The 13,029-nt window shown below is 49.7% G+C and overlaps 1 long non-coding RNA gene across 1 annotated transcript in view; it reads left to right on the top strand.

The window, feature by feature from the left end:
- Positions 1-6,146: 6,146 nt before the first annotated feature.
- Positions 6,147-13,029, top strand: part of LOC106505361 (uncharacterized) — a 28,960-nt gene continuing 22,077 nt past the window's right edge. The window contains exon 1 of the long non-coding RNA XR_014819953.1: positions 6,147-6,234. This is a non-coding gene — a long non-coding RNA (uncharacterized LOC106505361). The remainder of the gene's footprint in view (positions 6,235-13,029) is intronic.

Here is a 13,029-nt window from a genome sequence, read left to right as displayed (position 1 = left end):
TGGAGGCCCATGTGCCCGAGGTCGGGTGGGGAGGGAGGGGGGGGATGGAAGAGGGGAGCTGCTGGATTTTGTGGGTGGTGTGAGGTGTTGCAGCCGCTGATGCAGATGGCTCACTCCTCACCAGCTCACGAGACTGAGGGGCTGGCTGGAGTTGCCGGGTGGGGTGAGCGTTTTCCGCAAGCATTTGAGGCCAGCAGGGACCCGACCAGCCGAGAGGAAACGGTCAAGCTGAGGCTGGAGACCGGCGGTCACTAACGGCCCCAGCCTGCTCTCTGCGTTTTCTCCAGGGGCGGCTGCTGTCCATCCCGAGCTGGCGGTTGGCTGGCCAGGTGCCGCAGAGGGAGCTGAGGGTGAAACAGGAGGAAAACTGGGCCCCTGAGGGCCCCAAGGTCCCAGTGCCGGGTGCGAGCGGGGGGGACTCTGGGGGCCCTGCCGTTTAAGATTCCAGAGAGAGCGCTGTTTCTGAGGATGACGTCTCTGCTGTGACAGAGTGTGTCTGACTCGGTGACCGCCACCAGGAAGCCTTTCCTGATGGGAGAGCCCGAGGGCACGCCCCTCGCATCCCTGCCACCACTCTGCTCTTCCCTCGAGCTCGGCTGCATCCCTGAGTGTGTCAGGTGGCAGAGACGGCCCAGTTCTCCACCGTCCCCAGTTCCAGGCCTTTTGCCGGTTCACCTGGCACACCCCTCCCACGCACGCTCAGTTGACCACGTGACCTCCCTGGGCCAATGGGATGGCAGCCTCCATCGACCTTCCGCAGAGCGCGAGAGGCATTTGCCCGGCGGGCGCTGCCCTGGCCCTGGCTGCCGCTGCGTGAGCCGGAAACCCTGCCGAGCTGGCTTTCCGGAGGGGGCGGGGCACGTGTGGCAGAGGTGAGCTACCACCATCATCCTGATCGAGGCCGCCCTGGGTCAGCCAACATCCAGCTGCCCCCCAGACACGTGGTTAAGTACCGCCAAGGTCAGCGGAACCCTCCAGACTGACCCCATGAGTGTGCCAGCCCGGGCCAGCCCAGACGAGCCCCGACCTGCTGAACCCCACAGGACTGTGAGGCAAATAACCCCGTGTGTGCCGTTCGCTGTCAGTGTGGTGGTTTGCTATTCGACACTGTCGTAGGTAAGTGATTACTGACAAAGTGGCTTAACTCTCTCACTATAGCAGACGCTAAGGTCAGGGCTGGAGCCCGACACCCAGGGCAGATACTGACAAGTAAATGAGTCTGTTCAGGTGACGTCTCAGAGCACAGGGACCGTGGCTGCCTTTTGCTCCCTGGCCCCCTGCAGCCTAATCAGAGCCATGTCCTGCGGTCTGACGTCCTGATTTAGAAATGAGTTAATTCAGTTAGTCCTTGTTGACCACAGGTACCAAGTGGAGAATCTAATAAAGCAAATTTGGATGCCGAACTGCCCGGAATCAAAGGTGGAAACTCTCTGGTTAACGGTGAGTCAATCTCCCCTTTTGCTACAGGAATTCCACGGGTTTGAAGATAAGTCTCCATTTGATTAAAGGCTTATTTTTCCATGAAACCAAGAGAAAAAGTGAAGAAGGAGGGTGGGATTCTCAAAACCCACCGGCACGCCTCATGTTACAGATGCACATGGCATTTCTGTTCAGCATTACGGCGGGATTCTTGCGTTTGCCAGACTCGCTCCACGCCTCTCTATTTGAAAGGCCGGGGAAAGGTGGTTTCAATAAAGGTTTTCTAATGTAATAGAACAAGCAGTAATAACATCCTGTTTGAAATCGCTGGGAACAAAAAAAAGTTTCTTTTTGAAATGTTTTTTCAAGAATTGTTTTCAACTAACCAGAGGAGGAAAGACCCCGTGTCTGGGCCCTGAGATGAGTCCTCTGAACGTCTCGTGGCGACCCTTTCATCCCGCTGATGGATGATTTTGTTAGAGCACAGGATGACACTCTAATCAGATGGAACATCCAGAGAGCGAAGAGCCAAGGGAAGCCTTTGGCTGCAGCCACGGAAAGAAGGGAGTTTTCCGTTTCTGTCCTCAACTGAAGCAGCGAAAATGTACCCAGGACACATCTGTACCCACCCGCGTGCACTTGAAGTAGTCCAGCAAGAAGGTGGGCGGCTTATTCCTGGAGGGGCCGAGTAAGTCTTTAAGCGAAAGCAGTTACAGGAGGGCAAAGACACGTGACGCTGCCCTGCTTGCTCTAACGGGCACAGCCCTGGCACGTGGTCAGCCGTGACCTAAGTCACACATCATAACACGCTGGGCGTCTCAGGCTGTGTGTCGCCCCAGCGATTCAGCCCTACCTGGACTTTGATGCCGTTGGAGGAGCTGAGATTGATGTTTTATTTCTTATTTTATGTGTTAGTCGCTTTATGAATTCTCCTGGTTTTCCTCCACAGGGACCTGGACAGGCTGTGACGATTTCAGCCTCGCAGACCGACTTGCCTGGGAAAACACGGCCTCAGTCACCTGGTTGTTCCTAGATGAATTTGGGTTTGACCCGCCCTCTCTGCTGCCAGGCACGTGAGGCACTAACAAGGAGGCCTGTGTGCGTCCCGGGAGAGGGACCCGTGGGGACAGAGCCTCGGCCTTACCTGGCTCCACCGACGGCAGCCCTCCTCTGCAGGCAGAGCCCCACGGCCTCAGATCGCAATCGGGTGCTGGCTTGGTGGCTTGTGCCATTGTGACAAAGTGGGACAGGCCCCAGGGGCACATCGCAGTGGGAGCCCCACCTTCCGACCGGGGGTCTGTGCTGCCACCACCTCGGGTTGCGGGAGAAATTGCTTTTTCCTCCCGAGCCTGCGCTCAGCCTCCTCTCACTTTTCTTCTCCCACCTGCTCCACCTCCGCGCCCCCCACCCAGCAGTCGAGGAGGCAGCGACAGTTCTGTCGCTTCCTGGGCACCTACTTTGTTCTCTCTACACTTGATCTAAGGAGCTCATGCGATTCCCATTTCATTTTTTTTCTTAATTAAAAAAACATTTTTTTTTCCCTTTTTTTGGGGGGGTGCACTTCAGCTTATGAAGGTTCCCAGGCGAGGGGTCAAATCAGAGCTGCAGCTGCCGGCCGACACCACAGCCACAGCCACAGCCACGCCAGATCCGAGCCAAGTCTGCAACCTACACCATAGCTCACGGCAACATGGGATCTTTGACCCACTGAGCGAGGCCAGGGATGGAACCTGCATCTTCATGGATACTAGTCGGGTTCGTTGCTGCTGAGCCACGAAGAGAACTCCTTGATTCCCATTTTAAAGATAAGACAGCCAAGCCCTGCCCAGGTTACGTGGTGAAGGCAGCCACATTCCAGGGAATCAGTCGTAGGCTGGGCTGTGGAACCCAGCTGTTGGGTCAAACACTGGTCTGATGTCACCCAGAGGATGCTCTGTAGATGGGGTGACCTTTCCCTCAGGTCAGGAAAACAGACTCCTCTCCCCTATGTGGGCGGCCCACGTCCAAGCAGCTGAGGGCTTTATGAGCAAACACTGAAGTTTCCCAAAGAAGAAGAAATTCGATAGGAAATACAGCTCCTGATATATGTAGCTACAGAGACAGATATTTATTTATTTATTTCAAATTTCTTTTTCTTTTTTTGGCTGCCCCTCGGCCTATGGAGTTCCTGGGCCAGGGATCAGATCCAAGCTGCAGTTGCAACCGAGGCCACACCTGTAGTCACGCCGGATCCTTAACCCACTGCACGTAGTAGGGGCTTGAACCTGTGTCCCCATGCTCCCAAGATGCCACCGATCCTGCTGTACCAGAGCTGGCGCTCCCAGACACAGACGTGTATATCACGTATCGGTTTGGTCTCTTCCAGACCCTAACACAGACAGCCCCCACCCCCGTGTCCCCCACGTCGACACCCAGGCTTTTCCCCGTTACGACCATATCATGAGAAAATGGCCAGGACCCACCGGAGAGACCCTGAGGAAGTAAGCGCTGGGTTTCGCGACCCTGCGCGGACTCTCCTGAGTCCCTGTACCTTGGGAGGGTTACACCGAAGCTCTGGGCTTGGCCACCGGCTGTGTCTCTCCCATGCGAGGCCTTGTCCTTTGCTTTGTCCCGTGACCATCGTCCAGTCCCCTTAGGCTTCCCTCCCTTCGTGCGGCCATGCCTGGGCGGGGCCTCTTCGCCTGGATCCGTGCGGGACTGGACCTTCCTTCTAGGTGAGGCTTGTCCCTCAGCCTCCGTGTGTAGTCAGATTCTCCACAGGAACAGGATCAAGAGGCCATTTCTATGGATGTCGCTACAGACAGACATACTGACAACGTACAGATGTAGCGATACGTAGGCAGACAGATATAGGTACAGATAGAGGCAGATTTATTTTAAGGAATCCGCTTGCTTGACAGTGAGGGCTGGTGAGTCCAAAATCCATCAGGCACACAGCAGGCTGCCAACCCGAGCGGAAGGCGAGGTTGGGTCTTGCAGCGGACTTCCTCCTCCTCAAGGCAACCTCAGCACTTGCTCTCAACCTTCAGCTGATTGGGCGAGGCCCACCACATTATCCACTGTACTTAAGGCAGTTGATTGTAGCTGGCAACCACCTCTACAGATGATCTCCCAGCAACACCTAGGGTAGTGTTGGAGGCCTGGCCAAGGTGGCACAGGAAGTGGACATCCCTGCAGAGACCTAGGCTCCTGGCCCACCTGGCACCCTGGGGGCTCCCTGCTGGGGACAGCTTTGAGGCGTCTGCCCCTTGTCTGTGGCCTTTACTCAAGTTGCCTGCCCAGCCAACTGTCTCTAGGGGACCGCAGAATTTCTTGCCCAAACTGGAAGGTTCCTGAGAATTGCAAGTGTGCTCCTGACCCCACCAGGACTAATTCAGGCCCATGGTCCCGCCTCCACCTCTTAGCGGGCACAGCCTACGTGAGCCCTGGGAGGCCCTTTCCCAGAGCTTCCTCCGGAGGTTGCTCTGCTGCAGAGTCTTCCGGAGGCCCGCTGCTCCGCACCAGCCCACACTCCACAACCGCACTCCGTCCACCTGCACGGAACCGAGAGTTCCCCGTCTGTCCTACCTGGACAAGAGAAGTCCTTCTGCTATCTTGGTCCAGGAGAACACCGCCAGCCACAGCTCCAAAGTCTTGGTCCAGTTCAATGTTGACCCCAAGCAACACCCACGTCAACCTGCATCTCTGACCCTAAGCATCACCTCCTCCTCTGTCCTTTCGCTTTCGATGGACAGAGATGCCTACAGTCACTCCCAGACACCCTCCCTGCCTGTGACCCCACATTAGACCTCGCTGCCCAACATCTGTCTGTGCTGGAGTCTCCCCCAAGGCAGCACGTGCTCCAGGCTTCTTAAAGTCATAACTTTTTTTTTTTTTAAATAAAAAAAGATTTCGAAAGTGACAAATTGCAGAAAATTTGGAAAATACAGATCTGGCCCTGACTCTTGCTCCCCTTATGCACACCCTTTGGAGCGCACACTTGAATGAAGGATGCTCCGCCCCCTTGGCACTGGGTTTAACCATGTGACTTGCGTGGGCCAATGGGATGTTAGAAGATGCAAAGCTCGCAGAGGGTCTTAGTGCTGGTTGGTGCCTGGTCTCTTGCTTCTCAGCTTTGGCTGTGAGAGGCCACCCAGGCAGGCTGTGGGCCTGGAGGAGGGGTGACTATACTGCCCCAGACCCCACAGCCAGCTGAGCCCCTGACCCAGGGAGCCCCGCCAAAATCTAGGGAAACAGAGCCTCTCGACATTCCAGCCTGGACCACAAACAAACGAAAAGCCTTACATTTAAGCAACTGAGTGTGGGGAGGCTTGTTACACAGCATCACTGTGGCAATAGGTGACTCATTTGGCAGAAATGGCTCTATGTCTACATTTTAAATGGGCACCCAGGTAGTCCTAATGTAAGGGGTTTATTGGCTAAAAACCACTTCCTAAAGATTTTTTTCCCCCCTTGTTTCTTTTTCCTTAATCCAAGAATGGACTTTGTCATTTTCTCAGATGCATTTTTGGGGGGCATTTTTTTTAGGTGATCACATGGTTTTTTAAAAAGTCTATTAATGGGATAAATTGTATTAAAATATCCTTCTGCTCCTTGAATAATTTTACTTGATCATGAACTATTATCATTTTAATATAGACATGGTCTGAAATTGCTAGTATTTTCTTTAGAATTTTAATAAGCCTATTCATAGCCTGTCATTTTCTTTTTTGTGCCACTTTTGTCAGGTTTTGGGATCAGAATTGTGCTGGCTTTGTGAATTGAACTGGAAGTTTCCTGTAATTTCCTCGGCTCTGGAGCAGTTTACACAGCATGGTAATTATCTGTTCCTTGAAAGTTGGAAAGAGCTTTGCCCCAAAAATCTGGGCTTGGCACCTTTTTTGGGAGTAATGCTTTGATAATCCTTCAAAAAAATTTTTTTTGGTAATCATTATACATTTAGATAATATACTTGATCTTCAAAAGATTGTGGAAAATTACCATTCCCTGAAAAAAAAAAAAATCCATTTCTGCAAGATTTCCAAATATGTTATTGCAGAGTTAACATCTTAATTATAAAAGGGTTTATCATATTATTAATCTTCTATCTATCTAGCTCCTCACTCTTTATTTTATGTGTATATTTTTTCTCATTTTTTTCTGGAAGAGATTGCCAGATGTTTGGCATTTTAATTAGTTTTTTTTTTCCCCTCAAAGTATAAGCTCTTGGATGTGTATATCAAATCTGGTTTTATTCTATTTCTGCTGCAATTTTCTTTTTTAAAAATTACTTCCTTCCTCCTGCTTTGTTTTTCTTATATTAACTTCCTGGACTGAATGCTTTCTTTTATTTTCATTTCTCCTTGTTTAATAATAAAAGCTTTTATGGATATAAATCTGTCTTTGAACACAGCTTAATTTTATTTCCCTGTGGTCAGAGTATTTGGCATGCACAATTTCTGCCTTTTGAAATTCAACAAGGTTTTCTATGTGGTCTCATGAATACTCAATTTTTGTAAATATTCTGTACAACCTCTAAAAAGAACATATGTTTTTCTATAGGGAACAAAATTGGGAATGTATTATTTCAATTATCCTTGTAATGACATCATTCAGGCACTCTAAAGTGTTCTTTGACTTTCTCATTCTTGATCTGTTTGAGACTGAAGTTTGCCGAGAGTGAGAGTATTTCCTTTATTGAGCAAAAATATATTTTTAAAAATGTATACACGGGCAGACCTTTGAAAATGTCCTTGCCTCTTTTCTTTCTCCAATTCTTCAGTCCCTTCACCAAAAAGAAAATACAATAAAATGAAATGAAATGACCGTAGGCAGTTATAATTACTGCTTTCTGTCTATTCTTTCAAAATTTGTTTATGTCGGTCAAGGAACGGCAAATACACGCCCCGATTTTCACACATTTGCTGTTTTGCATTTATGCTGAAATCTTCTGAAGGAAACCACAGGCATCAGGGCCCAACACCGCAAAATACTCCAGAGTCCACCGACAAAGTTGGGAAATCTTCCTATGAGGCCAGCCGGGCATCGTCCCGGCTACAACTCACGCATGATGTGTGGCCTCTTCGGCTGCTGAGCTCTTAAGCAAAGTTTCCGAGACTGTTCTGTCCACATCATCGTGTTTGCTTTTCATCTTCTAAGTCTTTCGTTTTTCCAACGCTTTGTAATACTTTTCCAAGCACTCAGAAAAGGGAAAAGAAGCACTGTCAGTGACGGCAGACACACACCCAGAAGGCCGGGCAAGCGGGCATATAGTCACTGTTGGCACAAGTGGATCTAATAGCGGCAAACGTGCTCCCCTCCCACCCCCGATGACTCCACTCATTGATTAAATCAGTGTTTTCCAGGCAGATTCAGTCGCTGTGATTCTGTCACTGTTGCCCATTTGGCCAGCGGTCACCCCTTCAGCCTGGCTCCTGCATCCTCAGCAGCCCTCCTTGACCTCTGGTGTGGCAAGGTCAGGGGACGGTTGGCTTGTGGGCCCCAGGCCGGGCAGCGGCCCTCGCGGCTCTTATCCGGGAATGTGTCTGAGAAATCAAAATCTCCGGGCTGGACCGTCCCTGGTTCCTAGACGCTGCTGGACTGTTTCAGTGAAAGTTTGAACAATGCTGGAATGCCCTGCACTTTAAAGTTTGGGTAGCATTTTCCCGCAAACCATCCAGGCCTGGTACTTTAGGATGGAATTTTTCTTTGTTTCTTCATGGAACTTGCTCTTCTTGCACTTCTCAGTAAGTTATCCAACTTTAAAATTTTTAAAAAATATGTTTGCATAGAGCGATAAGTAGTTTCTTTTGATTTTTAAAAAAATTCTCTCTCTTTTAAGGGTTTTCTTCTCAGTTAGTTTCAATTTTGTGTTTCTGCTTTCACCCCCTCTTCTTCCGTACCCTCTCTTGACTGGCCCGCCAGAGGTTCATTTCATCAGCTTCCCTGAAATTGCAGGGAACTGTTTTTCCCTTGTTTTCGCCCATGGATCCTACCCCTTATTCTATTGTGTATGCTCTTATCTGGGTTCCTTCCATATAGTTGAATCTTTTTTTACCTCCATAACTTGGATCCTTAATTTATTTTACTGTTTTATCTCTATGATGTAATTTTTCAGACTGTAATATTTCTTACTTTGGCTCTATGTCATAGGTTGTGGTATATTTTTATTTGCAGGCAATGAAATTTGTTTTTCAGGAATGACTCTATGAGTTTGACAGGTGCGTGGAGTCAGGTACCTTCCTTCCACTGTGAAGCCAAACTCAACGTGTCCACCCCCAATTTCCCTTTGGGCTGCCCCTCACACCCACTCAAGCCCTCCCCAATCCCCAGACTGGCAACACCTGTCCTAATTTCATCCCTATGGTTTTGCCTTATCCAGAGTGTCACATACACGGGAACTTACAAGATGTCACATCTTGCTTCTGGCTTCTTCCACTTAGCGAAATTAATTTAAGATTGGCCCATATTGCTAGAAGCATCCAGAGTTCATTGTTTTATGATGAGTAGCCTTCCTTTGTATGGACGTATTACTATTTGTTTTTTTAAAAAATTTTATCGGACTATAGTTGACTTACAGTGTTGTGTTGGTTTCAGGTATACAGCAAAGTGAATCAGTTATACACATACATGCGTTTGTTCTTTTTCAGGTTATTTTTCCCATATAGGGTATTAAAGAGTATTGAGTGTGTTTCCCTGTGCTATACAGTAGGTCCTTGTTAGTTGTCTATTTTGTATATGGTAGTATTTTACTCCTATTTTATATATAGTATTGTATATATATGTGTGTGTGTTAATTCCAACCTCCTAACATATTCCTTCCACTCTGTGTCCCCCCTTTGGTAACTACAAGTTTGGTCTCAAAATCTTTGTGTCTCTTATCCTTTGAAGAATGTCTAGTTTGTTTTCCAACTACAGCCAATTACAAATTAAGCTGTTACATATATTTGTGTGCCAGATTTTATGCACTCAATTTAAAAAAAAATAGCTTTTTGAGATACAACTTATGTATCACAAAGTTCACCTGATTAAAATGTACAATTCAATGTTCATGCTTAGTGTATTTACAAAGTTGCCTCATTTCTATGTTGCTGCACTTAATTTCTTAATATTTTGCTGAAGATTTTTACACTTTTGTCCCTGAGGGGTATTGCTCTGTGATTTTCTTTTTTTATGTCTTTGATTCCTTGGGGTGACAGAGTAAATCCGGCTGGCAGAACAACAAAGCAGTGCCAGGTACAGCGGTGTCTCTCTCCCCCACCACGTGTCACGGTCCTTATGTAGGAGACACAATCCCGAATGTGTAGGCAGATTATTTCTCGGACAGTTGACATGTTTTAAGCGCAAGAGAGGAATGCACATTTCAAAGGAGGACCATGGGGGAGCCCGTGGAGTTCATATCTGCCTTTCTCTGGTTTTCTGTTTTAAGGTAAGAAGTTTAATGTATTGAATTCAGTTTACTTGGAGGTATAACTACAGCTCTTTCCTCTTACTTATTATGCAAATATCGTATTAATTTCAAGACCAAACAGGATGTTTGGGGGGCAGTATAGGAAACGGATTCAGGTAACTTTTCAAGGTGCCACGGGAGCCTGGCCAGGAGCAGCACAGAATGCTAGCCTGGCGATCCCCAAACGCCCCAACCCAACGATCCAAATACTACCTGAGCGAACTGGGTGATAAGCAAAACTGGAGGCCTCTCGAGTGACAGAGAAGCTGATGGTCAAGGCGTCCTTGGAGTGACCTGCGAGCCCCGGTGGTGGAATCTATGGGAATGGCTCTGTTTTATGTCAAGGGTGCTGGTGACACTGGCCCTGAGAAGTTGCACGTGGCCACATAAATAGTCCCAACCCGTATCAGGAATGCAAATTCTACCCCTTCTGGGGTGTTTTAAAGATCGCACTTGTAAATCATGAAGCCATCTGCACCAGCGCCTTTGGAATCATTGCGTGAGTTTAGAATCCATTTATGGACGGCCGAGGCCTCGACGCGGCCATCACAGCCAATGTTATGGTAGGCTATTCCCAGAGAACCGTCCCTTGGCTGGGACTCGGCCCAGCTTCCTGGGCATCACCGGCTCTAAGATACATGGAGATGTGGGCTTGTGATTGCTTCAGCTCATAAATATGCTAATTACAAGCATCAAGTGACCACGGCACACGGATCTAAAAAAGATTTATGGGCATATAAAAATAAAATTAATGGCACCATCGACACCAGCAGAATGTGTTAAAATTGAGGTTAGCGCACTGTGTCCGAGGCAGCCGAGGAGACAGACTCGAAAGAGCCTGATTTGTGACTCAGCCTGCGTGGAAAGGCTGCGTTTGGGGGCAAATGCAGACTCAGGTGTGGCAGCCCTGAGAAAGCATCTCCCTGCAGCTGAGGTGCCAGAGCCAGCTGCAAGCTGCAAGCTGTGGCTTTGGGTAACATGTGGAGTGACTCCCGGGGGAGAGGAGGTTAGCTCAGCTCCTAGGGGCACAGGGGGTGGCTTCCTTCCTGGCATGTCTGGTGGAGCTGCAGGGCTGAGCCAAGCCTGGACCTCGGATGGCCCAGAGGGCAGAGCTGGCCTGGAAGGGGCCAGGACCTCAGGGGAGGCCCCTCTTGGCTGTTGGTGAGGCCTGACTTCTCCTCCACAAGCACTGCTTTTTGCAGTGGAGATACTTTCTCCATGTGGCTTTTTATTATATTTGTATCTTGCATTGCAAAATAATTTTTTTATGGCTGCACCCATGGCATGTGGAAAATCCCAGGCCAGGGGTTGAATCCAAGCACAGCTATGGCAACGTCTGATCCTTTAACCGGCTGCACAGACCTGGGGCTTGAACCCACACCTCGGCAGCAACTCTAGCCACTGCCGTCAGATTCTTAAACCACTGCACCACAAGGGGAACTCTACAAAATAAAATATCTTTTAAAGAAGGCCCTTCAATCAGAGGAATTCCCATGGAACAGACCTGTCAAAAGCCACAAAGGTGACTAATTATTATTAGTGGAGAGAACATAGATTTAAAAATAGATATAGATTTTCTGTGTCCATCTTTCTGTCTTCTCATGCTATGCTTTTCTCTGCTTCTCCTCTGCTTGCTGCCAGTGGCTGCCTCTCCATCTCTCTCTCTCTCTCTCTTTTTTAGGGCTGCACCCACAGCATATGGAGGTTCCCAGGCTAGGGGTTGAATCAGAGCTGCAGCTGCCAGCCTATGCCATGGCCACAGCAATTCAGGATCCTTAACCCACTGAGTGAGGGCAGGGATTGAACCCGTGTCCTCATGGATACTGGTCGGATTCGTTACCGCTGAGCCACAAGGGGCCCTCAGCCTCTCCAACTCTTGTTGGTGCCCCTCCTAACTCGCTCTGACCTGCTGTGGCTTTATTCTCTTGTTACTTTCATGTCCAACCTCCCAAAGGAGAGATTCTGCTTCCCAGTCCATCTTGCCACACCAGGCACCTTCAGGGGTGGCAGGTCAGCCAGGGTCGGCCACAGACTCATTGCCTGGATCCACAGGGGTGGTGGCTGGAGGGGAGTCTGCAGAGAGGGCAGGGCCAGGAGAGAGGGCTCGGGGAGCAGGTGTCTGAGCGTGCAGTGTTTCCACGGGAAGCGGCCCCAAGGAGGTGAGCATGGCAGCCAGAAAACATTGGGAGTCCACAGAAGGCTTTTCAAAGTCAGATGAGGAGGGGCAGGTGCCGGGATGGCGCAAGAGGTTAGTCTGACCAGAGGACTTTGGTGTTTGGACTGGCCGCCTCACTGGTTCAACTCAGAGATGCCGTATTGCTTGAGCTCAGGTTCAGAATCGGCAAACCCAGGCCCAGCTGGTGGGTTGAGTCTGAACCAGGGCATCAAGCGGAGGGACAGGGGCCCAGGGCTGGGGACCTGGGGGCGGGGCATGGAGGGTGCCTTTTCTTCTTCGGGGAAGGTGACATCCAGGCTTGCTGCGCACGGCTCCATAAACAAAAGTCAGCCTGTCCAGTGGCCCGGTCCTGGTGTGGAAACGGACCTCTGCAGAGCCTCCTGTGGAAACGGATCTCTGCAGAGCCTCCTGAACTCTCCAGAACGGCGCCCCATCCCCACACACCAAGTAATGCAATGCACAGGACGGCAAGCTCCCTGTGTGCTTGTTTGTATCCTCTCAACATGGAACCAAAAATCACAAGTTGACAAGACATGGAGAATAATATTTTAATAGTATCCATGTCTGTTAAATGATTGAGTTAGGCTCTCTCCTTTCGCAGTCTGCAAAATATTTTGGAATGACTTCGAATTTCCCCGAAGGGGAGCCCCCATGAATAGCTGCTGGGGGCGTGAATGCTTTCAGGCTGTGCCCCACTCTGGTATCCCCAGAACATTTGAAGTTCTACTTGGAGGAGTTCCCGTTGTGGCTTAGCAGTAACTAGCCTGACTAGCATCTATGAGGACCAGGATTCGATCCCTGACCTTGCTCAGTGTGTTAAGGTTCTGGCGTGGCCGTGAGCTGTGGTGCAGCTGCAAACGCGGCTCAGATCTGCCACTGCTGTGCCTGTGGCGTAGGCCGGCGGCTACAGCTCTGCTTCGACCCCTAGCCTGGGAACGTCCATATGCTGCAGGAGCGGCCCTAGGAAAGACAAAAAAAAAAAAAGTTCTACTCGGCACAGCAGGGG

The sequence above is a fragment of the Sus scrofa genome, chromosome 11 (assembly GCF_054392235.1).
Source record: "Sus scrofa isolate SSC_HxYL_T2T_F1_AM1 chromosome 11, Sscrofa_HxYL_maternal_Yorkshire_Landrace_v2.0, whole genome shotgun sequence".
Classification (NCBI taxonomy): Eukaryota; Metazoa; Chordata; class Mammalia; order Artiodactyla; family Suidae; genus Sus; species Sus scrofa.
The sequence above is the reverse complement of the archived record's forward strand: the minus strand, read 5'-3'. Positions and strand labels throughout refer to the sequence as shown.